Source organism: Leucoraja erinacea, unplaced genomic scaffold, assembly GCF_028641065.1.
Source record: "Leucoraja erinacea ecotype New England unplaced genomic scaffold, Leri_hhj_1 Leri_262S, whole genome shotgun sequence".
Classification (NCBI taxonomy): Eukaryota; Metazoa; Chordata; class Chondrichthyes; order Rajiformes; family Rajidae; genus Leucoraja; species Leucoraja erinaceus.
Genome location: NW_026576163.1, coordinates 65,001 through 89,704, shown reverse-complemented (window position 1 = coordinate 89,704; position 24,704 = coordinate 65,001). Strand labels below are relative to the sequence as shown.

At 48.4% G+C, this 24,704-nt stretch overlaps 1 protein-coding gene across 1 annotated transcript in view; it reads left to right on the top strand.

Annotated features, from left to right (window-relative positions):
• Window positions 1-24,704, top strand: part of LOC129693322 (zinc finger and BTB domain-containing protein 7B-like) — a 99,734-nt gene that overhangs the window by 38,953 nt on the left and 36,077 nt on the right. Inside the window, 1 exon segment of the mRNA XM_055630168.1 lies at window positions 6,342-6,494. The gene's annotated coding sequence lies outside the window, so the exon portion shown is untranslated.

Here is a 24,704-nt window from a genome sequence, read left to right as displayed (position 1 = left end):
ACAGCACCCGTGGTCAGGATCGAACCTGGGTCCCTGGCGTTTGAGACTGCTCTACTGCTGAGCCACCTGCTTTTGGCGTCCCCACCCCGCCACGTCCCTCGTCTGGGTTGGACGTTGTCCCTCTGCTGCGGCTCTGAAGCCGCGCGTTTTACCCCTGAGACCGGGCGCTCTGGAGCTGGCACAGTTTTGTGTTTCACTGTAATTACTCTTGTTGCTTGGTTATAGCACATGGGCAGAGAATCCAACACAGTCTCATTCTGACAACTCTCCCCTACCTGTCTTTGTTACGGCTCCTGTTGCTATGGTTTCCTGACCCCCCCCCCCCCCCCTCTGAATGAGATGAAACAGAAGTCATAGGAGCAGAAGGTTACACAAAAAAGCTGGAGAAACTCAGCGGGTGCAGCAGCATCTATGGAGCGAAGGAAATAGGCAACGTTTCGGGCCCGAAACCCTTCTTCAGACTGATCGGGGGCGGGGACAAGAAAGGAAAAAGGAGGAGGAGCCCGAAGGCTGGGGGATGGGAAGAGACAGCAGGGGGACTGAGGAAGGGGAGGAGACAGCAAGGACTAACAAAATTGGGAGAATTCGATGTTCATGCCCCCGGGATGCAGACTCCCCAAACGGAATATGAGGTGCTGTTCCTCCAATTTCCGGTGCTGCTCGCTGTGGCCATGGAGGAGACCCAGGACAGAGAGGTCGGATTGGGAATGGAAGGGGGAGTTGAATGTGCTGAGCCACCGGGAGGTCAGCTTGGTTATTGCGGACCGAGCGGAGGTGTTCGGCGAAACGATCGCCCAACCTCCGCTTGGTCTCACCGATATAGATCTGCTGACATCTAGTGACATAGGACAGAACATTGCTGACATAGGAGCAGAACGTGGCCATTCAGCCCCTCAAGTCTACTCCGCCATTCGATCATTGCTGGTCTATCCTTCCCTCTCAACCCCATTTTCCCGCCTCAATTCATGTTCATAGGTTATATATGAACAGTTTAAGGATAAGAGGGAAATCTTTTAGGACCGAGATGAGAAAATCATTTTTCACACAGAGAGTGGTGAATCTGTGGGATTCTCTGCCACAGAAGGTAGTTGAGGCCACAGTTCATTGACTATAATCTGAGGAAAGACATTCTTGCCACAGAGGGAGTACAGAGAAGGTTCACCAGACTGATTCCTGGGATGTCAGGACTTTCATATGAAGAAAGACTGGATAGACTTGGCTTGTACTCGCTAGAATTTAGAAGATTGAGGGAGGGGTCTTATAGAAACTTAAAAAATTCTTAAGGGGTTGGACAGGCTAGATGCAGGAAGATTGTTCCCCATGTTGGGGAAGTCCAGAACAAGGGGTCACAGTTTAAGGATAAGGGGGAAATTGTTTAGGACCGAGATGAGGAAAACATTTTTCACACAGAGAGTGGTGAATCTGTGGAATTCTCTGCCACAGAAGGTAGTTGAGGCCACAGTTCATTGGCTATATTTAAGAGGGAGTTAGATGTGGCCCTTGTGGCTAAAGGGATCAGGGGGTATGGAGAGAAGGCAGGGATGGGATACTGAGTTGGATGATCAGCCATGATTATATTGAATGGCGAATGGTGCAGGCTCGAAGGGCCGAATGGCCTCTACTCCTGCACCTATTTTCTATGTTTCTATGTCTAACCAGTAAAGTCCGATGAAAGATAGTCCGAGGGTCTCCAATGAGGTGGATGGGAAGTCAGGACCGCTCTCTAGTTGGTGAGAGGACGGTTCAGTTGCCTGATAACAGCCGGGAAGAAACTGTCCCCGAATCTGGAGGTGTGTGTGTGTGTGTGTGTTTGTTTTCACACTTCTGTACCTCTTGCCCGATGGGAGAGGGGAGAAGAGGGAGTGACCGGTGAGGGGGGTGGTGAGACTGGTCCTTGATTATGCTGTCGAGAGGCCAAGAGCTGGAATAACTCAGTGGGTCAGGCAGCATCTCTGGAGAACTTCCCCCCATTTCTAGTCACGTGTGTGTCCAAAAAATATGGGGGAAAACTGTGGAATACATCATCTCTTCTAATTCTGAAAGCATTACAGCTCTATATTGTGTTGTGCTGTATAAATGATTTGTATTTTTTTTCAAGTGAAATATTCATGTTCTGCTGACAATGTTTGTCTAGGGCGGCAGGTCACGTGTGTGACCACGCGTTTTTTAATTCCCCGTACGTTTCGTCTTGACAAACTCTTGTGAATTTTTTTTTTTTTTTTTTTTTTTTAATGGATCACTTTAGGTGATGTCCTCTGGTCACGTGTGGGACGTTCTGGGGGTTCTCTATCCAAAGAATGCCCCCACCATAGGCGACATTTCGACCCAAGACGTCACCTATTTGCGTAAACGCAGCATCTGCACAGCTCCTTGTTTCTATCAATCTATCAATCAATCAATCAATCAATCAATCAATCAATCAATCTTTATTGTCATCTTGCAAGCAACAGTTGTACAGTGCAAAATGAAAAGACGTTTCCCAGTGAATAGCGGAGCATCGCACATGAAATTTAAAACATTTCACACATAATAACACTAAAAACAATCCAGTCCCTGATGGAACAGTATAAATAGTTAAAAGCAGGTAAAACACAATGTTAAAATACAATAAACCAATCATAAAAATGTCCGGGGCAGCTGATTTGAGTGGCCAGTGCCAGTTATTAAAGTGTCCGTGCCAGCCGCAGAATCAAGTGACTGTGAGTACAGAGTGACTGTTTAGCAGCCTCACAGCCTGTGGTAGGAAGCTGTTTAGCAGTCTTGTAGTCCGGGCTTTGATGCTTCGATATCTCTTGCCTGATGGCAGGAGATCCAGGTGTATGTGGAGGGGGTGCAGTTTGTCCTTAGCAATTCTCTGAGCTTTTTTCAGACAGCGGCTCTGGAACAGTTCTTGTACCGAGGGTAGGGAGACGCCAATGATCCTCTCTGCTCCCCTCACTACCCTCTGCAGAGCCTTCCTGTCCGAGCAGTTGCAGGTGCAGTACCACGTATTTATGCAGTACGTGAGTACAGACTCCACCGTGCCCCTGTAGAAAGTCCTGAGGATGTTGGTGGGGAGTGAGGCCTGTTTTAGTTTCCTCAGGAAGTGCATTGCGTGCATTTCTATATTGCGTGGTCGGCATGGACTATAGATTAGCTTTGGCTTTGGTCGGATTGTAACTAGCGCGTTGGATGGATAGTGCGAGTGTACGGGGTGATCGCTGGTCGGCGCGGACTTGGCCAGTCTCTTACTTCTTTGGCCCCCTTTGGCCGTGGCCGACCACGGGTGTCTCCAGGGTTGGAGGACGCCTGCCTGTGCGTGACTTTGTTTAACGTGGGGAGACTGGTGCACAGGCAGCCACCCCACGGCCCTTGACAGATCTGGGTCAGGATCCAGTGGCGTGGAGTCCAAGACGACCGGAGACCCTTTTCTGCCGCAGCCTTCATCCATCCGCCTTCCCAGCCGTTGTGACGTTAGCTCCACTAAGGTCAGCCATCGTCCTCCGCCTGTTCCACCGTTGAGGTCTTGGGTTGGATTGGCTCTTTGTCAGAGACCTCCCACTCGACCTTACCGCCGTGGGTGGCCCTGGCAGGAGCATCGATAGCTCCAGACGGCATCGCTCTCAGGATCTCAGGTCCACACAAGCTTCTCCACCACGACAAGGTGACAATCCACCGAGAAGCTTAAAGTATCTCTAAAAACTAAAGTCCACCCAGTTCCTGTTTTGGAAGTTCCTGTTGATTGTGTAAGCATTTTCTGACTAAACCTTCCGGATCACAACTCAATACTTTTTCGTTAAAGACAGTCTCTTGTCTCCGGTTGACCTACAGAATGGTATTCTGTTGCCATTTTTAAAAAAAAAAACACACTTTTTATCTTTGCAAATGAATGGAGATGGTGTAAAATGTTGCTTGTTCATGGTTACTTCCTGTATTCCACCTTCTCCTCCTCCCCACCCCCGGTATAACGTGCCAAGCCAAGTCCGCAATGCCCGGCTGATGGCAGGGGAGATTTCCCATGAGTGTAGAGCTGGCTTTTCCGGTAGAGCTGGCTTTTGTCCTCGGCTCGAAATGAGAAAACCGCAGATGCTGCTAAATACACAAAACGACACAAAGCGCTGGAGTGACTCAGCGAGCCAGTGCCGCATCTCTGGGGATTAATCGCGGGTCAGTGTCGTTTCGGGCTTCAGACCTTCTGAAGAAGAAGGCGAAGGGTCTCGTTCTAAAATGTCGCCTATCCATGTTCTCCAGAGATGCTGCCTGACCCACTGACCCGCTGAGTTAAGGGCCTGTTCTGCTTGGGCGTCATTTGAGCAGTGAAGATTTTGTGAATCCCAAAATCCTGGGGCGGCCCGCGCGTAATCCACGGCAGACGTGTACGTGTAAATGATGTTGCAAATGACACCCATTTGGGACAGGCCCTTCACTCCAGCACTTTGTGTTGTTTTGCTAGAGGCTAGTTGGCATTGAATAAGTCAAAGAGTCATCTAATCACAGTCGAAACATAGAAACATAGAAATTAGGTGCAGGAGTAGAGGCCATTCGGCCCTTCGAGCCTGCACCGCCATTCAATATGATCATGGCTGATCATCCAACTCAGTATCCCGTACCTGCCTTCTCTCCATACCCCCTGATCCCCTTAGCCACAAGGGCCACATCTAACTCCCTCTTAAATATAGCCAATGAACAGGCCCCAACTACCCTCTGTGGCAGAGAGTTCCAGAGATTCACCACTCTCTGTGTGAAAAAAGTTCTTCTCATCTCGGTTTTAAAAGGATTTCCCCTTTATCCTTAAGCTGTGACCCCTTGTCCTGGACTTCCCTAACATCGGGAACAATCTTCCTGCATCTAGCCTGTCCAACCCCTTAAGAATTTTGTAAGTTTCTATAAGATCCCCCCTCAATCTTCTAATTCTAGCGAGTACAAGCCGAGTCTATCCAGTCTTTCTTCATATGAAAGTCCTGCCATCCCAGGAATCAGTCTGGTGAACCTTCTCTGTACTCCCTCCATGGCAAGAATGTCTTTCCTCAGATTAGGAGACCAAAACTGTACGCAATACTCCAGGTGTGGTCTCACCAAGACCCTGTCCATCTTCTAAATTCTTCGAAGAGACATGGAGCCCTAGACTCAGTGATAGAGTCACACAATCATATTGTGTTGCAGAGTCATGGGGCCATGGAGCATGGGCGGAAATCCTGGGGACAGGAGGGGGGGGGGGGCGGGGAGGGGGACCCCTCCCCATGCTTTCAGATTCAGACTCAATCTTTATTTCTCATTGTGCAGCGTACAGTACAGAGACAGCGAAATGCAGTTAGTATCTCACCCAGAAGAGCGACATAGAATAATGGAACAGCAAAATATGTATATATATGTACATACATTAGCAATAGTGTAATTTTTCTGGGGGAGGAGAGGTAGTAAAAGGATGTCCGGGGGGGCGGGAGAGGGGGTGGGGTGGGGGGGGGGGGGTGACAGGCAATCACCAAGGTGCAGAGAGAGTTAAGTAGTGTAACAGCCGCTGGGAAGAAGCTATTTGAGTGGTGGTGGACAATCCCCCCATGTTTTGTAATCCGGACTTTATCAGACGCTTTCTAAGGGCTGAATCGGCCAGTTCGCGGGGCCTTTCATCGCCCGGCGCGGCTTAAAAATGCCGATGTTACCGTCCACAGGGCCCACGGCCGAAGTCTCGCGCGTGTGTGTGTGTGTGCGGGCGTGGGGCCGCCAAGATATTGTGTCCCCCACCATGTTTTGATAGCGATTTCCATGCCTGCATGGAGCCATAGCGTCACAGAGCCGCATGGTCATAGAATCATTGTCATATAATCATAGCAAAAGGATTTGAGTCTAGGAGCAGGGAGGTTCTACTGCAGTTGTACAGGGTCTTGGTGAGACCACACCTGGAGTATTGCGTACAGTTTTGGTCTCCTAATCTGAGGAAAGACATTCTTGCCGTAGAGGATTTGAGTCTAGGAGCAGGGAGGTTCTACTGCAGTTGTACAGGGTCTTGGTGAGACCACACCTGGAGTATTGCGTACAGTTTTGGTCTCCTAATCTGAGTCCACCCAGCATCTCCTCACTGTGATGGAGGCAAAAGTCTTAAGTCTGCATGGAAAGTCTTAGGTCTATGTTACAGCATGGAAACTTTCGGCCCAACTTGCACACTCTAACCAACATGCCCCATCCTCACTAGTAACCCAATCATCCCCCCGGCTTCATGGCTCTGCACCTCCTGCATGACGGTGGCAGTTAAGGGGAGAAACATCCAGCCCCATCTTCATGGTGCATTGCATCAGGGAGGCTGGAGCTATGGTGAACGATGCCTGCCACCCTGACCATTGCCTTTTCTCTTTCCTATCTTCTAGGGGAAGATCCAGGAGCGTGAAAGCTTGACGTCCAGACTTAAGAACGGCTTTTTCCTCACGGCTGCCAGACTCCTGAAGCAAACATCTCGCCTGCTCCACCTGCATTTGCCACCAGCACCTTCGTATTCCTCTTGGGCGGCCTGCAGCCTAACGGTATGAACATTCATCATATGTGATAGGAGCAGAATGAGGCCATTCGGCCCATCAAGTCTACTCCGCCATTCAATTATGGCCGATCTATCTCTCCCTCCAAACCCCATTCTCCTGCCCTCTCCCCATAACCTCTGACACCCGCAATAATCAAGAATCTATCTATCTCTGCCTTAAAAATATCCACTGACTTGTGGTTTATACTCTCTAGAATTTAGAAGATTGAGAGGGGATCTTATAGAAACATACTAAATTCTTAAGGGGTTGGACAGGCTAGATGCAGGAAGATTGTTCCCGATGTTAGGGAAGTCCAGGACAAGGGGTCACAGCTTAAGGATAAGGGGGAAAATCCTTTAAAACCGAGATGAGAAGAACTTTTTTCACACAGAGAGTGGTGAATCTCTGGAACTCTCTGCCACAGAGGGTAGTTGAGGCCAGTTTCATTGGCTATATTTAAGAGGGAGTTAGATGTGGCCCTTGTGGCTAAAGGGGATCAGGGGGTATGGAGAGAAGGCAGGTACGGGATACTGAGTTGGATGATCAGCCATGATCATATTGAATGGCGGTGCAGGCTCGAAGGGCCGAATGGCCTACTCCTGCACCTAATTTCTATGTTTCTAATTAACATACAAGGGAGGAAACTGAAGATCTCGGAGAAAACCCACGTGGTCGCAGGTAGAACGTACAAGCTCCTTACAAACTAGCACCCGTGGACAGGATCGAACCCGGGTTTCTGGAGCTGTAATACCCCTGTCCCACTTAGGAAACTTCTGGAGACTTTGCGGAGGTTTTTGGCAGTCTCCCTAACGGTCGAAGGTGGTTTCTGCTTCTTCAATGTTCCGGCGATTATTCTTCTATGTGGAACCGCTTTCGACCATTGGGGAGACTGACAAAAACCTCCGGGAACCTCCGGGAACCGCACGGAAACCTTGGGTGGGGCGCAAAGTCTCCAGAGGTTTCCGTTCAGGTTTCCTAAGTGGGACAGGGGCATAAGGCAGCAACTCTACCGCTGCAGGGCCCCAGTGAGACCAGACCTGGAGTATTGTATGCAGATTTGGTCTCCAAATTCTTGCTATTGCAGGAGTGCAGTGTAGGCTCACCAGGTTAATTCCCAGGATGGCGGCACTATCGTATGTTGATAGAATTGAGCGGCTGTGGGCTTGTACACTCTGAAATTTAGAAGGATGAGAGGGCATCTTATTGAAACATATAAGATTATTAAGGGATTGGACATGCTAGAGGCAGGAAACATGTTCCCGATGTTGGGGGAGTCCAGAACCAGGGGCACACACACACACAGTTTAAGAATAAGGGGTAAGCCATTTAGAACAGAGACGAGGAAACACTTTTTCACACAGAGAGTTGTGAGTCTGTGGAATTCTCTGCCTCGGAGGGTGGTGGAAGATACTTTCAAGAGAGAGTTAGATAAGGCTCTTAAAGACTGTGGAGTCATAGAAATATAGAAAATAGGTGCAGGAGTAGGCCATTCTGCCCTTCAAGCCTGCACCGCCATTCGATATGATAATGGCTGATCATCCAACTCAGTATCCCATCCCTGCCCTCTCTCCATACCCCCTGATCCCTTTAGCCACAAGGGCCACATCTAACTCCCTCTTAAATATAGCCAATGAACTGTGTGGCCTCAACTACCCTCTGTGGCAGAGAGTTCCAGAGATTCACCACTCTCTGTGTGAAAAAAGTTCTTTCTCATCTCGGTTTTAAAGGATTTCCCCCTTATCCTTAAGCTGTGACCCCTTGTCCTGGACTTCCCCTAACATCGGGAACAATCTTCCTGCATCTAGCCTGTCCAACCCCTTAAGAATTTTGTAAGTTTCTATAAGATCCCCTCTCAATCTCCTAAATTCTAGAGAGTATAAACCAAGTCTATCCAGTCTTTCTTCATAATGCTGTTTTTAAGAGGGAACTGCAGATGCTGGAGAATCGAAGGTTACACAAAAAAGCTGGAGAAACTCAGCGGGTGCAGCAGCATCTATGGAGCGAAGGAAATAGGCAACGTTTCGGGCCGAAACCCTTCTTTCCTTCGCTCCATAGATGCTGCTGCACCCGCTGAGTTTCTCCAGCTTTTTTGTGTAACCTTTCTTCATAATGCTTGTCTGTAAGGAGTTTGTACGTTCTCCCTGCGACCACGTGGGTTTTCTCCGAGATCTTCGGTTTCCTCCCTTGTATGTTAATTGGCTTGGTGTATGTGTAAATTATTCTAAAGGTGTGTAGGATAATATTAATGTGCGGTGATGGCTGGTCTGTGTGGAATCTGTGGGCCAAAGGGCCTGTTTCCGCGCTGTATCTCTAAACTAAACTAAACTAAACTAAACCATCATCCCAAATAATAATAGTTTTTACAATTCAGTCACTAGAATGCGCTGACGTCGATGATTGTCGTCCTGGAGTTGTGAGGCTTAATTCTAACTCTGTGCCAGACATGCATTATCAAGGTCTCTGTCAGACGACTCTCCTTTGAAGTAACTAAAGAGTTTGTTTGCTGAGATTTTGTTTTGATGGGTGGGTTTGTTTGAGCTCTGTCGCTGGTGGCAAACAGCCTGTGAGCCGCACACTCGAGGGGCCCAAAGAAAACAAGGGATAATAGACAATAGACAATAGACAATAGGTGCAGGGGTAGAGGCCATTCGGCCCTTCGAGCCAGCACCAGCACCGCCATTCAATGTGATCATGGCTGATCATCCCCAATCGGTACTCCCGTCCCTGCCTTCTCCCCATATCCCCTGACTCCGCTATCTTTAATAATAATAATAATAATAATCTTATATTGCACTTTTCAACAAAACCAGTATTTGAACCAAAGTGCTTTACAGAGATTGATTAAATTAAGAGCCCTATCTAGCTCTCTCTTGAAAGCATCCAGAGAACCGGCCTCCACCGCCCTCTGAAGCAGAGAATTCCACAGACTCACCACTCTCTGTGAGAAAAAGTGTTTCCTCATCTCCATTCTAAATGGCCGACCCCTTATTCTTAAACTGTGTGTGGCCCCTGGTTCTGGACTCCCTCAACATCTGGAACATGTTTCCTGCCTCTAGCGTGTCCAAGCCCTTAATAATCTTATATGTTTCAATGAGATTGCCTCTCATCCTTCTAAACTCCAGCGAAGGAAATAGGTAACGTTTCGGGCCGAAACCCTTCCGGGTTTCGGCCCGAAACGTTGCCTATTTCCTTCCCAAAACGTTGCCTTCCCGAAACGTTGCCTATTTCCTTCGCTCCATAGATGATGCTGCACCCGCTGAGTTCCTCCAGCATTTTTGTCTACCTTCGATTTTCCAGCATCTGCAGTTCCTTCTTAAACCCTTCCCAATCTTATATGTTTCAATGAGATGCCCTCTCATCCTTCTAAACTCCACAGAGTGTACAAGCCCACAGCCGCTCCATTCTCTCAGCATATGACAGTCCCGCCATCCCGGGAATTAATCTTGTGAACCTACGCTGGGCTCCCTCAACAGCAAGAACGTCCTTCCTCAAATTAGGGGACCAAAACTGCACACAATACTCCAGCCAATAATCCCTATACCTCCTCCCCCGACTCTGTCCAGGGACTCCTGACAGTCTCTTCAGGTGAGGTTGGCTTTCCGCAGAGACCGCTCCCTCCATAACTCCCTGGTCAATTGGTCCCTTCCCACCCGAACCACCCACTCTCCTGGCACTTTCCCTTGCTACCAGAGGAAATGCTACACTTGTCGCTTTACCTCCCCTCCCCTTGACTCCATCCAAGGGCCCAAGCCGTCTTTCCAGGAGCGGCAGAGGTTCACCTGCACCTCCTCCAACCTCATCTATTGCATCCGCTGCTCTAGATGTCGGCTGATCTACATCGGGGAGACCAAGCGTAGGCTCGGCGATCGTTTCGCCCAACACCTCCGCAATAACCAACCTGATCTCCCGGTGGCTCAGCACTTCAACCCCTCCCATTCCCAATCCGACCTCTCTGTCCTGGGCCTCGTCCATAGCCAGAGTGAGTCCCACCGTAAATTGGAGGAGCAGCACCTCCCTCCCCCCCCCCACCCTCACATCAGTCTGAAGAAGGGTTTCAGCCTGAAACGTTGCCTATTTCCTTCGCTCCATAGATGCTGCTGCACCCGCTGAGTTTCTCCAGCACTTTTGTCTACCTTCGTTTTTCCAGCATCTGCAGTTCCTTCTTAAACTTTTTCTCAACCTGCTGAGTAACTCCAGCACTTTGTGCAATTCTATGGATAGTTTCATTACCAGTGGGTGTCGAGGGCTTTGTGAGCCATTACCGCTGAGGATGAGGTCAGCTGTGGCTTTAGTATATCGGTGCAACTTACTTTAGAGGCTTTAAGACCTTCTGTCCCTATGGCCATGAGTCGCCGAAGCCTGCCAGCTCCCCAAAATGGCCGCCACGTTTCTCCATACATCAGGTAATCCATTGTAAGCCTGTGAGCTTTCTGAGGGACAACGCAAAGGCACTCTGGGAGTCGCTGTGTGTTATTTTTGGGACTGGACGGCTTGCGGTGTAATTCAAAGGCGGATTTGGCCGTGTGGAAAACGGGAAGGTTGGGAGAGAGAGCTGATCTTAAAATGGCCGCCTCCACGAACACATTCTGCTTGGGTCTGTTCTGGGGACAAACTGAGCCTGGTAGTAAAGTTTCCAACGTAATCCAGAGAAAAAACCACTGGCTTTTGATAATTACTGGGTACAATGTCAGCTGACGATGTCTGACTGAGCACAGTGTCTTCCTGGAATGGGCTGGGCAGTATCTACACACAGAAGAGGAGGGTGTGTGTGCATTTCCCCCTCCCCTTCACGTTAATAGATAGCAAGAAATAATCCCCCGATGAAGGAGGCTCGTAAAAGGTTAGTTGTCTGAACTTGTAAGAATCTTGTAAGAAGGACATTATTGCCATAGAGGGAGTGCAGAGAAGGTTCACCAGACTGATTCCTGGGATGTCAGGACTGTCTTATGAAGAAAGACTGGATAGACTTGGTTTATACCCTTGTGGCTAAGGGGATCAAGGGGTATGGAGAGATGGCAGGTACGGGATACTGAGTTGGATGATCATAGCCATGATCATATTGAATGGCGGTGCAGGCTCGAAGGGCCGAATGGCCTACTCCTGCACCTAATTTCTATGTTTCTATACTCTCTAGAATTTAGGAGATTGAGAGGGGATCTTATAGAAACTTACAAAATTCTTAAGGGGTTGGACAGGCTAGATGCAGGAAGATTGTTCCCGATGTTGGGGAAGTCCAGGACAAGGGGTCACAGCTTAAGGATAAGGGGGAAATCCTTTAAAACCGAGATGAGGAGAACTTGTTTCACACAGAGAGTGGTGAATCTGTGGAACTCTCTGCCACAGAGGGTAGTTGAGGCCACACAGTTCATTGGCTATATTTAAGAGGGAGTTAGATGTGGCCCTTGTGGCCAAGGGGATCAGAGGGTATGGAGAGAAGGCAGGTACGGGATACTGAGTTGGATGATCAGCCATGATCATATTGAATGGCGGTGCAGGCTCGAAGGGCCGAATGGGCCCTTCTCTGCACTCCCTCTATGGCAATAATGTCCTTCCTCAGATTTGGAGACCAAAACTGTACGCAATACTCCAGGTGTGGTCTCACCAAGACCCTGTACAACTGCAGTAGAACCTCCCTGCTCCTATACTAAACTAGACTACCACCACGCCACTGTGAAGTCACCAAACTAAGCTCAAGGTTTATCTCGAAACTAATGGTTTAAAGTTCAGGGTAATTCATTGAGAACACAGGAGGTGTTTTTATAATCTTGGCCGTGTCTGGAATTCAAACTGCTGATTTATGGATCCTGTTTTCCGATAGACCCTTGAGCCTGTTTGCGATGGAAGCTGTCACGCTGTTTAAACAACTCCACTCTTTTATTGTACGGGGCAGGGTGTGCCGTGTAACACTGCAGGGTCTGGTATCTGCATAGAAACAGAGACAATAGTTGCTGGAGGAGGCCATTAGGCCCTTCGAGCCAGCACCGCCATTCAATGTGATCGTGGCTGATCATCCACAATCAGTACCCCCCGTTCCTGCTTTCTCCCCATATCCCTTGATTCCGTTAGCCCCCAAGAGCTTAAAACCGAGATGAGAAGAACTTTTTTCACACAGAGAGTGGTGAATCTCTGGAACTCTCTGCCACAGAGGGTAGTTGAGGCCAGTTCATTGGCTATATTTAAGAGGGAGTTAGATGTGGCCCTTGTGGCTAAGGGGATCAGGGGGTATGGAGAGAAGGCAGGGAATGGTGCAGGCTCGAAGGGCCGGATGGCCTACTCCTGCACCTAATTTCTATGTTTCTATGTAAATCTAACTGTCTCTTGAAAACATCCAGTGAATCGGCCTCCACTGCCTTCTGTGGCAGAGAATTCCACAGGTTCACCACTCTCTGGGTGAAAAGGTCTCAGTCCTAATTTTGCATTAACCAACCTGATCTCTCCCGGTGGCTCAGCACTTCAACTCCCCCACCCATTCCCAATCTGACCTTTCTGTCCTGGGCCTCCTCCATGGCCAGAGTGAGATCCCACCGCAAATTGGAGGAGCAGCACCTCATATTTTGCTTGGGCAGTCTACACCCCAGAGGACTTCTCCAATTTCAGGTAGTCCCTGCTTTCTCCCTCCTTCCCCTCCCCTTCCCAGCTCCCCCACAGCCTACTACCTCCGCCTCTTCCCTTCTTATTCCCGTTCCCGCCCACCCCCACCTTAGTCTGAAGAAGGGTCTCGACCCGAAACGTCGCCTATTCCTTCGCTCCATAGATGCTGCCTCACCCGCAGAGTTACTCCAGCATTTTTGTGCTCCATAGATGCTGCTGCACCCGCTGAGTTTCTCCAGCATTTTTGTCTACCAGTAAATCGATTTTTCCAGCATCTGCATTTCTTTCTTAAACATACCGCTTATTCTTAAGCTAGACAAAAATGCTGGAGAGACTCAGCGGGTGAGGCAGCATCTTTGGAGCGAAGGAATAGGTGGCGTTTCGAGTCGAGACCCTTCTTCAGACCCCTTATTCTTAAACTGTGTGGCCCCTGGTTTTGGGGCCCCCCCTCAACATCGGGAACGTTTTTCCTGCACTTACCCTGTCCAATCCTCTTAAGAATAGTATATGTTTCTATAAGATCCCCTCTAAGAACTGGAATACACAGTGGCCACACACTCTGGGATAAGTTTGAAGCATGTTTAAAGACCACAGCAGCGATTAAGAAAATGATTCCCGAGGGCAAAAGGCTTCGGAGACGTGGAGTGGGGATTAGCAACAAAGCAAGTCACGGAGGGGCGTAGGAAGGAACTGCCGATGCTGGTTTAAACTGAAGACAGCCACAAAAAGCTTGAGTAACTCAGTGTAACCAGTCTGAAGAAAGGTCTCATAGAAACATAGAAACATAGAAATTAGGTGCAGGAGTAGGCCATTCGGCCCTTCAAGCCTGCACCGTTCGCCATTCAATATGATCATGGCTGATCATCCAACTCAGTATCCCATACCTGCCTTCTCTCCATACCCCCTGATCCCTTTAGCCACAAGGGCCACATCTAACTCCCTCTTAAATATCGCCAATGAACTGTGTGTGGCCTCAACTACCCTCTGTGGCAGAGAGTTCCACAGATTCACCACTCTCTGTGTGTGAATAAAAATGATTTTCTCATCTCGGTCCTAAAAGACTTCCCTCTTATCCTCAAACTGTGTGTGTGGCCCCTTGTTCTGTACTTGCCCATTTGGACCCCTTGAGGTCCAAACGAAATGATGTTTCTGATACAAGATACAAGATACAAGATACATTTAATTGTCATTTGGACCCCTTGAGGTCCAAACGAAATGCCGTTTCTGCAGCCATACATTACAAACACTGCAGCCATACATTATGGGTATGGGCCAGACACAGGCAGGTGGGGACTAGTGTAGATGGGGCATGTTGGTCAGCTGACCAACATGCCCCATCTACACTAACCCCACCTGCCAGCGGGGCAAGTTGGGACAAGTTGGGCCGAAGGGCCTGTTTGCACGTTGTGAGACTCTGCCAGAGATCCTAAACCCGACAACGTCCACATCCGTGGAATGGGCCGGGGCCTCGAGCTTTTATCAGTTCCTGTACTTCTGCATTTGCACAGTGTCCATAGATTTCGGAGTAGAACTTCCTCGTCATAAATGGTATCAGAACCTCTATTAAAAGTCTGGATATAAATAGGTCATTGAGTGGGCGGGGGGCTAGGCTGCAGGCAGCAACGGCCTGCTGTGGCAACACAACTCTTCTGCATCGGAGGGGGAGAAAACACTAAATGCTTTTCTGAAAAAAAAAAAAAAATGTTTCGCCAAAGAAGGAAATGCCACCCTGGTTCACCACTTGGTTGCCGGGCAGGGTTAAAAAAAGCTGCTGCTCTCTGAGCTGCATGGGATTCGACCCTGGGGCGTGGGTGTTGGAGTCATGCTCTCGGAGGTGGGGAGCGAGTCTAGTCAAATTACTCAGAAAATTGCCAGGACAGGAGTCGAGAGAGAGAGAGGAGGGAGGGAGAGGGGGGAGAGAGAGAGATGAGAGAGAGAGAGAGAGAGGGGTGAGATAGAGAGGAGAGGCGAGTGAGAGAGAGAGAGGGAGAGAGAGAGAGAGAGAGAGAGAGAGAGAGAGAGAGAGAGAGAGAGAGAGAGGGAGAGAGAGAGAGAGAGAGAGAGAGAGAGAGAGAGAGAGAGAGAGAGAGAGAGAGAGAGAGAGAGAGAGAGAGAGAGAGAGAGAGAGAGAGAGAGAGAGAGAGAGAGAGAGAGAGAGAGAGAGAGAGAGAGAGAGAGAGAGAGGGAGAGAGAGAGAGAGAGAGAGAGAGAGAGAGAGAGAGAGAGAGAGAGAGAGAGAGAGAGAGAGAGAGAAAGAGAGAGAGAGAGAGAGAGAGAGAGAGAGAGAGAGAGAGAGAGAGAGAGAGAGAGAGAGAGAGAGAGAGAGAGAGAGAGAGAGAGAGAGAGAGAGAGAAGAGAGAGAGAGAGAGAGAGAGAGAGAGAGAGAGAGAGAGAGAGAGAGAGAGAGAGAAGAGAGAGAGAGAGAGAGAGAGAGAGAGGAGAGAGAGAGGGAGAGAGAGAAAGAGAGAGAGAAACGAGAGAGAGAGAGAGAGAGAATAGAGAGAGAAGAGAGAGAGGAGAGAGACAGAAAGAGATAAAACAAAATAGTTTGACTCGTAGGTCTCTGAGCGTTTTCAAGTCCCCTTCTTCGTCCTAAACAGGAAGGTAAGAAGAGATGCCAGTGATTTTAGTTGCTGTCAGTGCGTGTTTGGTACTGTGGGGGGGGGGGGGGGGGGGGAGGAGAGGAGAGGAGAGTGCCCTACGAGTGGGGTATTCAGTAGGGGAACACCATTAAGTGGCAGCTTGTGTGTGTGTGTGTGTGTGTAGAACCATCTTGGAAGGTGTACAGCATTGCTACCATTAACCTGTCTGCGATCCTGGGCTGGCTTCTGCCACCATGCCAGAGCAAATAAATGTCGTAAGGTCTTGTATTTTAAAACTTGTGTGCTTGCTGTCTGAGCCAGCCTTGGAAATAAAATGCATTTGCTTCCCCTGCTCGTGCGATTGCCAAGGTCTTCTTCAGAGTGCTGCTTGCGTCTGCAGTCAAACTATTTGAACAAAAAATAATAATAATAATAATAATAATCGTTCCGTAGACAGAGAGAGAGAGAGAGAGAGAGAGAGAGAGAGAGAGAGACACACACACACAAAATTGGAGTTCGGAGCATTGCCATTTTGATTATTCCAGAGTAAAGCTCCGGAGCCAAAGTGTCAGTGTCGAGACGGGAGAGTCTAAGAGCAATCGCTTTCCCGCAAGAGGACATTTTATTTTGGGGGGTCCCGCCTGGCGATCGTTGTGGCGTTTGTGCTCTCTGTCGGGCTCCCCCTCCCACAAACCAACCCAGGTTCGGGACTCTCTTAACATCAGCCCTGGGCCGGCATAATGAGAGGGGAGAGAGGTTGATCATTAAGTGGAGATGGTGGCTCCAGTCTTCTGGTCTCGGACGCCCATACGGGCAGGAGATGGGACTTTAACCGCTGCTAAATTAATCTTTTGCAGATTCTCTCCTTCGGTATGGGTGCTGGCTTGCTTGAGTCTGTAACAACGTGTTAAGGATTTCTCAATCTCTTCAAAACCACTGAGTCATCGATCGCCTATGTCTTTGACACTGGCCGATTGACTATTTTAAAATGAAGGGAGTCCTTTTTGCCTCGGCATGCGCGGTGTATTAAAACCAACAGGCAGGCTTGGCGGTTTTAGTATTGGCTAATCTGCCATTTTGATCAGGTTTCAGTATTACATTTGTGTGGAATAACAAGATCAATTCCAAAGTGCGATACTTTATCGTTCAAACGTTTTTAGATTATTTGTCCCGTTCAGTGTAGTTTTGTTTATTGTCACGTCTACCAAGGTGCAGTCAGAAGCTTTTGTTGCCTGCTAGCCAGTCAACAGTCGAGCGGAAAGACACGTCATTCTATGTCGAGACCATCCTTATGAAGAAAGACTGGATAGCACAGATACTCTCTAGAATTTAGAAGATTGAGAGGGGAATAGAAACTTACAAAATTCAGGGCAGGCTAGATAAAATCCAGTAAAGTCCAAGGGGTCTCCAAGGATAAGGGGGAAATCCTTTAAAACCGATGGAAGAACTTTTTTCACGGGAGAGTGGTGAATCTCTGGACCTGCTCTCTAGTTTAGATGTGATCAGGGAGAGAGAAAGGTACGGGATACTGGAGAAAGCCATGATCAGATGGCGGTGCAGGGCTCGAGGGCCGAGCCTCTATCTGCACCTAATTTCTATGTTTCTATGCTATGATGAAGGGAATAACGCTCAGTGCAAGATAAAATCCAGTAAAGTCCAATTCAAGATCGTCCGAGGGTCTCCAATCAGGTAGATGGGAGGGGAAGGACCCTCTTCTAGTTGGTGATAGGGAGACTTGCTGGAGAAACTCAGAGGCGACCCATCTATGGAGCGAAGGAATAGGTGAAACTTCGGGTTGAGACCCTCTCCCTGCCCCCCCCCCCCCCCCCCAACCCAACATCAGGAACATTTTCCTGCCTCTAGCCTGTCCAAACCCATAATCTCTTCTGTTCTGGCCCAGTGGCAAGGAATGGAAAAGCAGTTAGAAACATAGGCAATAGGTGCAGGAGTAGAGGCCATTCGGCCATTCGAGCCTGCTCCATTCGCCGTCCAATATGATCATGGCTGATCATCCAACTCAGTATCCCGTCCCTGCCTTCTCTCCATACCCCCTGATCCCCATTAGCCACAAGGGCCACATCTAACTCCCTCTTAAATATAGCCAATGAACTGTGTGGCCTCAACTACCTTCTGCGGCAGAGAATTCCACAGATTCACCACTCTCTGTGTGTGAAAAAAAAATGTATTTCTCATCTCGGTCCTAAAGGATTTCCCCCTTATCCTTAAACTGTGACCCCTTGTCCTGGACTTCCCCAACATCGGGAACAATCTTCCTGCATCTAGCCTGCCCAACCCCTTAAGAATTCAGTCTGAAGAAGGGTTTCGGCCCGAAACGTTGCCTATTTCCTTCGCTCCATAGATGCTGCTGCACCCGCTGAGTTTCTCCAGCTTTTTTGTGTACCTTTGATTCTCCAGCATCTGCAGTTCCTTCAGATTCAGATTCAGATTCAATTTTAATTGTCATTGTCAGTGTACAGTACAGAGACAACGAAATGCATTCTTAAACCCTTAAGAATTTTGTAAGTTTCTATAAGATCCCCCCCTCAATCTTCTAAACTCTAGCGAGTACAAGCTGAGTCTATCCAGTCTTTCTTCATATGAAAGTCCTGCCATCCCAGGAACCAGTCTGGGATGTCAGTGAAGGGGAGCGAGGAACCGGTGATGCGTTGGGCAGTTTTCACCACCCTCTGCAGTGCTTTCCGGTCGGAGACAGAGCAGTTGCCATACCATACTGTGATACAGTTAGCAAGGATGCTCTCGATGGTGCAGCGGTAGAAGTTCACCACAATCTGGTGACAGATAGACCCACACATTATCCCCCTTTTAAAAAATGTAAATAGAAATAATCAACAGGGCTGTTGCTTCATTTAAAGTTCATGTTATCTATCTATTTTGTCTCGTTTATTTTATCTAAATTTATCTAATTACTCGGCTTTATCTGAGCTTTTCCGTTGCTATAATTTTTCTGCTTCAGCCGAGACAAGTTAAAAGTCCCAGACGGGTCACAGCGTCTCTCAGTAGTCGTTGTCTAGAACCAGTTAACGACACAAGTCTCATTCTGACAAGTCTCTTTTCCTGCGTTGCTTAAAAATAAAATACATCAGACTTGTTTGACCACAGTCACAAAGCGTTTTTTCCGAGTTACTGATGCAAAGCTAACTTTCTGAGCTGCCGTCCATCCTATTGGAGACCCTCGGACTGGCTTCAGTCGAACTTTACTAGCCTTTAGACAATAGACAATAGGTGCAGGAGTAGGCCATTCGAGCCTACTCCTGCACCTACCATTCAAAGGTAGACAAAAGTGCTGGAGAAACTCAGCGGGTGCAGCAGCATCTATGGAGCGGAGGAAATAGGCAACGTTTCGGGCCAAATCCTTTCTTCGCCATTCAATGTGATCATGCCTGATCATCCCCAATCAGCATAAGTCCGCACCTTGAACAACAGAGACAGCAGATGAGGTTTGTAGATTAGACAATAGACAATAGGTGCAGGAGTAGAGGCAATTCGGCCCTTCGAGCCAGCACCGCCATTCAATGTGATCATGGCTGATCATCCCCAATCAGTACCCCGTTCCTGCCTTCTCCCCACATATCCCCTGACTCCGCTATCTTTAAGAGCCCTATCTAGCTCTCTCTTGAAAGCATCCAAAGAACCGGCCTCCACCGCCCTCTGAGGCAGAGAATTGCACAGACTCACCACTCTCTGTGAGAAAAAGTGTTTCCTCGTCTCCATTCTAAATGGCTTACCACTTATTCTTAAACTGTGTGTGTGTGTGTGGCCCCTGGTTCTGGACTCCCCCAACATCGGGTACATGTTTCCTGCCTCTAGCGTGTCCAAACCCTTAACAATCTTAGATGTTTCAATGAGATTCCCTCTCATCCTTCTAAACTCCACAGAGTGTACAAGCCCACAGCCGCTCCACTCTCTCAGCATATGACAGTCCCGCCATCCCGGGAATTAACCTTGTAAACCTACGCTGGGCTCCCTCAATAGCAAGAATGTCCTTCCTCAAATTAGGGGACCAAAACTGCACACAATACTCCAGGTGTGGTCTCACTAGGGCCCTGTACAACTGCAGAAGGACCTCTGTGCTCCTAGACTCAACTCCTCTTGTTATGAAGGCCAACAGGCCAAAACTGTACACAATACTCCAGGTGTGGTCTGACTAGGGCCCTGTACAACTGCAGAAGGACCTCTTTGCTCCTGTACTCAACTCCTCTTGTTATGAAGGCCAACAGGCCAAAACTGCACACAATACTCCAGGTGTGGTCTCACTAGGGCTCTGTACAACTGCAGAAGAACCTCTTTGCTCCTGTACTCAACTCCTCGTGTTATGAAGGCCAACATACCTCGCTCTCTCTCCCTCTCTCTCTCATCTTTCATCGTTTCGTTCAGATTGATATTTTACTAGTTATTCACAATACTCCAGGTGTGGTCTCACCAGGGCCCTGTACAACTGCAGAAGGACCTCTTTGCTCCTAGACTCAACTCCTCTTGTTATGAAGGCCAACAGGCCAAAACTGCACACAATACTCCAGGTGTGATCTCACTAGGGCTCTGTACATCTGCAGAAGGACCTCTTTGCTCCTATATTCGATTCCTCTTGTTATAAAGGCCAACATGTCATTCGCGTGTGTGTGTGTGATTTAAACCAGCATCTGCAGTTCTTTCTTGCACATCTGCAGTTCCTGCCTGCACAGTGTGCTCCTTTCCACTGGCCTCCACCCCACAGCAATGTGGTCGAGGCTGCATTTAACCACCAAGGCACCGACCGGGCTGCCAAGTCGGCAGATTACCAGCACCTCCTCGAGAAATGGTGAGTGCTTGGCAATGAGTGGCGCTCTTCTGCTGCCCACTGCCTGAGTGGAGAAAGGTTCCCACCAATGCTCGCCCGCTTACAATCAGCTTGAAAAGAACATTGTAACCTTGATGTTATTTAATCCATGAGCCAAAACAAAACCCAGTGTTGTCGTGCCAACTGGTGGGAATTATCCTTGTGACGGGAGCAGAGGGAGAGGGCGGGGGTGTGTGTGTGTGTGTGTGTGTGTGTTCGTGTGTGTGTGTGTGTGTGAGTATGTGTGTGTATGCGTGTGTGTGTGTGTGTGTGGGTGTGTGTGTGTGTGTGTTTGTGTGGGTGTGTGTGTGTGTGTGTGTGTGTGTGTGTGTGTGTGAGTATGCGTGTGTGTGTGTGTGTGCATTGTGTGTGTGTGTGTGAGTATTAGTGTGTGTGTGTGTGCATTGTGTGTGTGAGCATTAGTGTGTGTGTGTGAGCATTCGTGTGTGTGTGTGAGCATTAGTGTGTGTAGTGTATGCATTCGTGTGTGTGTGTATTGTGTGTGTGTGCATTCTTGTGTGTGTGTGTGTGTGAGCATTTGTGTGTGCATGTGTGTGTGCGTGCATTCGTGTGTGTGTGAGCATTCTTGTGTGTGTGTGTGTGCATTTGTGTGTGTGTGTGTGTGCATTTGTGTGTGCGTGTGTGTGTGTGTGACAATCTGCTGTGTGTGTGTGTGATGTGTGTGTGTGTGTGTGTCTGTGTGTGTGTGTGCATGTGTGTGCCTGAATGCGTGTGTGTGTATGTGTGTACGTTCTTGTGCGTCTGTGTGTGTGCGCGTATATGTGTACGTTCTTGTGTGCGTGTGCGCACATCTGGGCATGAGTGTGTGTGCGTGTGTATATGAGTGAATGTATGTATGTGTATCTGTGTGTGAGTGTGTGTGGGGGAGTAATTACTTGGTTGTGTGAGTGTGTGCATTCATGCGTGCATGTGAGTGTGTGTGTGTGTGTATGCGTTTGTACATGCATGTGAGTTTGTGTATATGTGTCTGTGGTGTGTGTGGGGCCAGTGGATGAGCAGGGAATTGTGGCTTTGTTTAGGGGAGAGAGAGAGCCTGTCTGAAGACCCGAAACATCAGCGACCCATGTTCTCCAGTGACCCACTGCGTTACTCCAGCACTCTGTGCCCTCACTGTTCAGGGGAACTTTCTTCCCAGTTGCCAAATTTGACTCGTTGTCCCTTGCACAAGGTCATGGAACAAACCATCCTGCTAATCTCAGTCGCTGCCAACAAGACCTTGTGATTTGCGATGTTCAAAGTTGCATTTTTCTCCAGTGGGTGGGAGAAAGACGCAGCACGTATAGAGGCCCATCCACCCACCGAGTCCGTGGCTACCGTTAGCCCACCCGTCTGCACCAGCTCCAACGCTAACCCTGGAGTTTAAATTCCCTTTTACAGTTTTTTAACCAATGTAGGGGAATCAGGAGCCATAGAAACATAGAAACATAGAAATTAGGTGCAGGAGTAGAGGCCATTTGGCCCTTCGAGCCTGCACCGCCATTCAATATGATCATGGCTGATCATCCAACTCAGTATCCCGTACCTGCCTTCTCTCCATACCCTCTGATCCCCTTAGCCACAAGGGCCACATCTAACTCCCTCTTAAATATAGCCAATGAACTGGCCTCAACTACCCTCTGTGGCAGAGAGTTCCAGAGATTCACCACTCTCTGTATGAAAAAAGTTCTCCTCATCTCGGTTCTAAAGGATTTCCCCCTTATCCTTAAGCTGTGACCCCTTGTCCTGGACTTCCCCAACATCGGGAACAATCTTCCTGCATCTAGCCTGTCCAACCCTTTAAGAATTTTGTAAGTTTCTATAAGATCCCCTCTCAATCTCCTAAATTCTAGAGAGTATAAACCAAGTCTATCCAGTCTTTCTTCATAAGACAGCCATAGTTGATCGGTTTACGATCAGAGGGGAAATATGTTGCCAGGACAATAGACAATAGCTACTCAGCGGCGGTGGGAAGCATCTTGTTCGGAATATCACAATTTGATTTGGGAATTGCTCTGCCCAGGACAAGAAGGCTCTGCAGAGAGTAGTGCGTTCGGTAGTGCGAACTTCACTCGCCTCTCCTGCAGGAACTATACTTCAGGAGGTGCAACTCCAGAGCCAATAAGATCATGGGGGACCCCTTCCACCCCAGCAACGGACTGTTCCAGCTGCTACGGTCAGGCAAACGCCTCCGTTGCCATGCGGTGAGAACGGAGGGGTTGAGAAGGAGTTTCTTCCCCGAGGCCATTCGGACTGTAAACTCCAATCTCACCAGGGACTAACTCTACTGAACCACTCGACTGCTTTTTTAAAAATTGCTGTTTTTTTCCCTTTTTCCTTCCGCCCACCATATTTAATATGGAAAAGAATGTGTGATTCTGTTCCATTCTGTTGGTTGTTTGTTTGTCTTTTTGCACAAAGTCCGCAAGCGAGCATTGCCACTTTTCATTTCACTGCACATCTCGTATGTGTATGTGACCAATAAACTTGACTTGACGTACACAAGTAGGCCGTTCGGCCCTTCGAGCCAGCGCCACCATTCACTGTGATCATGACTGATCATCCCCAATCAGTACCCAGTGACCTGCCTGGGTTTTGTCCCGTTCCCTCCCACATCCCAAAATATTCCAAGTGGAATTTAAACTGTGGGGGTGGTGATGGCAGACAGGGAGAGGCTTCAGAGGGTAACTAGGACAGCACAGAAAATCATTGGTTGCCCTCTCCCTCCCCTCCCTGATGGATATTTACACCTCCCGCTGCCTTAGCAGGGCAAAGAATATCATCAAGGACAGCTCCCATCCTGCGTTTGGTCTGTTCGACCTGCTGCCGTCTGGAAGGCACTATAGGTGCATCAAATCTAGGACAAATAGACTCAGGAATAGTTGTTTTCCGAAAGTCATAATTCACCCATGCACTGACTTCACTGTCTTATGAAGAAAGACTGGATAGCCTATGTCCCGTGGTCCTTGATTCCCCTGCTCTGAGCAAGAGACTGTGCGTTTACCCGATCTATTCCTCTCATGATTTTGAACACCTCTATAAGATCGCCCCCTCATCCTCCTGTGCCCCATGGAAGTTGATAGCAGATGATAGCAGAGGGAGTGCAGAGACGGTTCACCAGACTGATTCCTGGGATGTCAGGACTGTCTTATGAAGAAAGACTGGATAGACTTGGTTTATACTCTCTAGAATTTAGGAGATTGAGAGGGGATCTTGTAGAAACTTATAAAATTCTTAAGGGGTTGGACAGGCTAGATGCAGGAAGATTGCTCCCGATGTTAGGGGAAGTCCAGGACAAGGGGTCACAGCTTAAGGATAAGGGGGAAATCCTTTAAAACCGAGATGAGAAGAACTTTTTTCACACAGAGAGTGGTGAATCTCTGGAACTCTCTGCCACAGAGGGTAGTCGAGGCCACAGTTCATTGGCTATATTTAAGAGGGAGTTAGATGTGGCCCTTGTGGCTAAGAGGATCAGGGGGCATGGAGAGAAGGCAGGTACGGGATACTGAGTTGGATGATCAGCCATGATCATATTGAATGGCGGTGCTGGTGCAGGCTCGAAGGGCCGAATGGCCTCTACTCCTGCACCTATTTTCTATGTTTCTATGTTTCACAGCCCAACACCTGGACTTCCATCTATTCTATCCACGTACTGAAATTTGGAACTGTAATGTGTATTGTAACTGTAATTTTTAATATTTTTTTAAAAACATTTTTAATATTTAATATAATCTTTAAACATCTGCCTAAGAATAGGTAGCTATTCATCCTTCACCATTTTGCCTCTATAGATATGTATATAGCGCCGCAGAATTGTGCACCTATCCCCCCCCCCCCCCTCCTCCCCCTTTGTTTTGTTTTCTGTTTGTTGTTATTTGTACTAAATTATATGTATGAACTGAGTACTCTCATTGTACATGTATAGTGACAATAAATGGCATATCTATCTGGTGGAGGGAGGGCTTAAGCCAGACAGGGTTATTGGGAAGAAAGAGCTACTTTAAATGTAGTTGCGTCTGGTTGGGTAACTATAGTTGGGTGGAGATTATTCCGTGATTTCATTGTGTGTGCGGGGGAGGAACGAATTGCTGTACCAACACGTCTGTCTTGGTAGCTGGGATCACAAACTGGATCGAATTGGTTTGGGTTTGGTGTAGGTCTTGTAGTCTATGTCGAGCTGGCCATTTAACATTTTGTAAAAACAGATCAAGC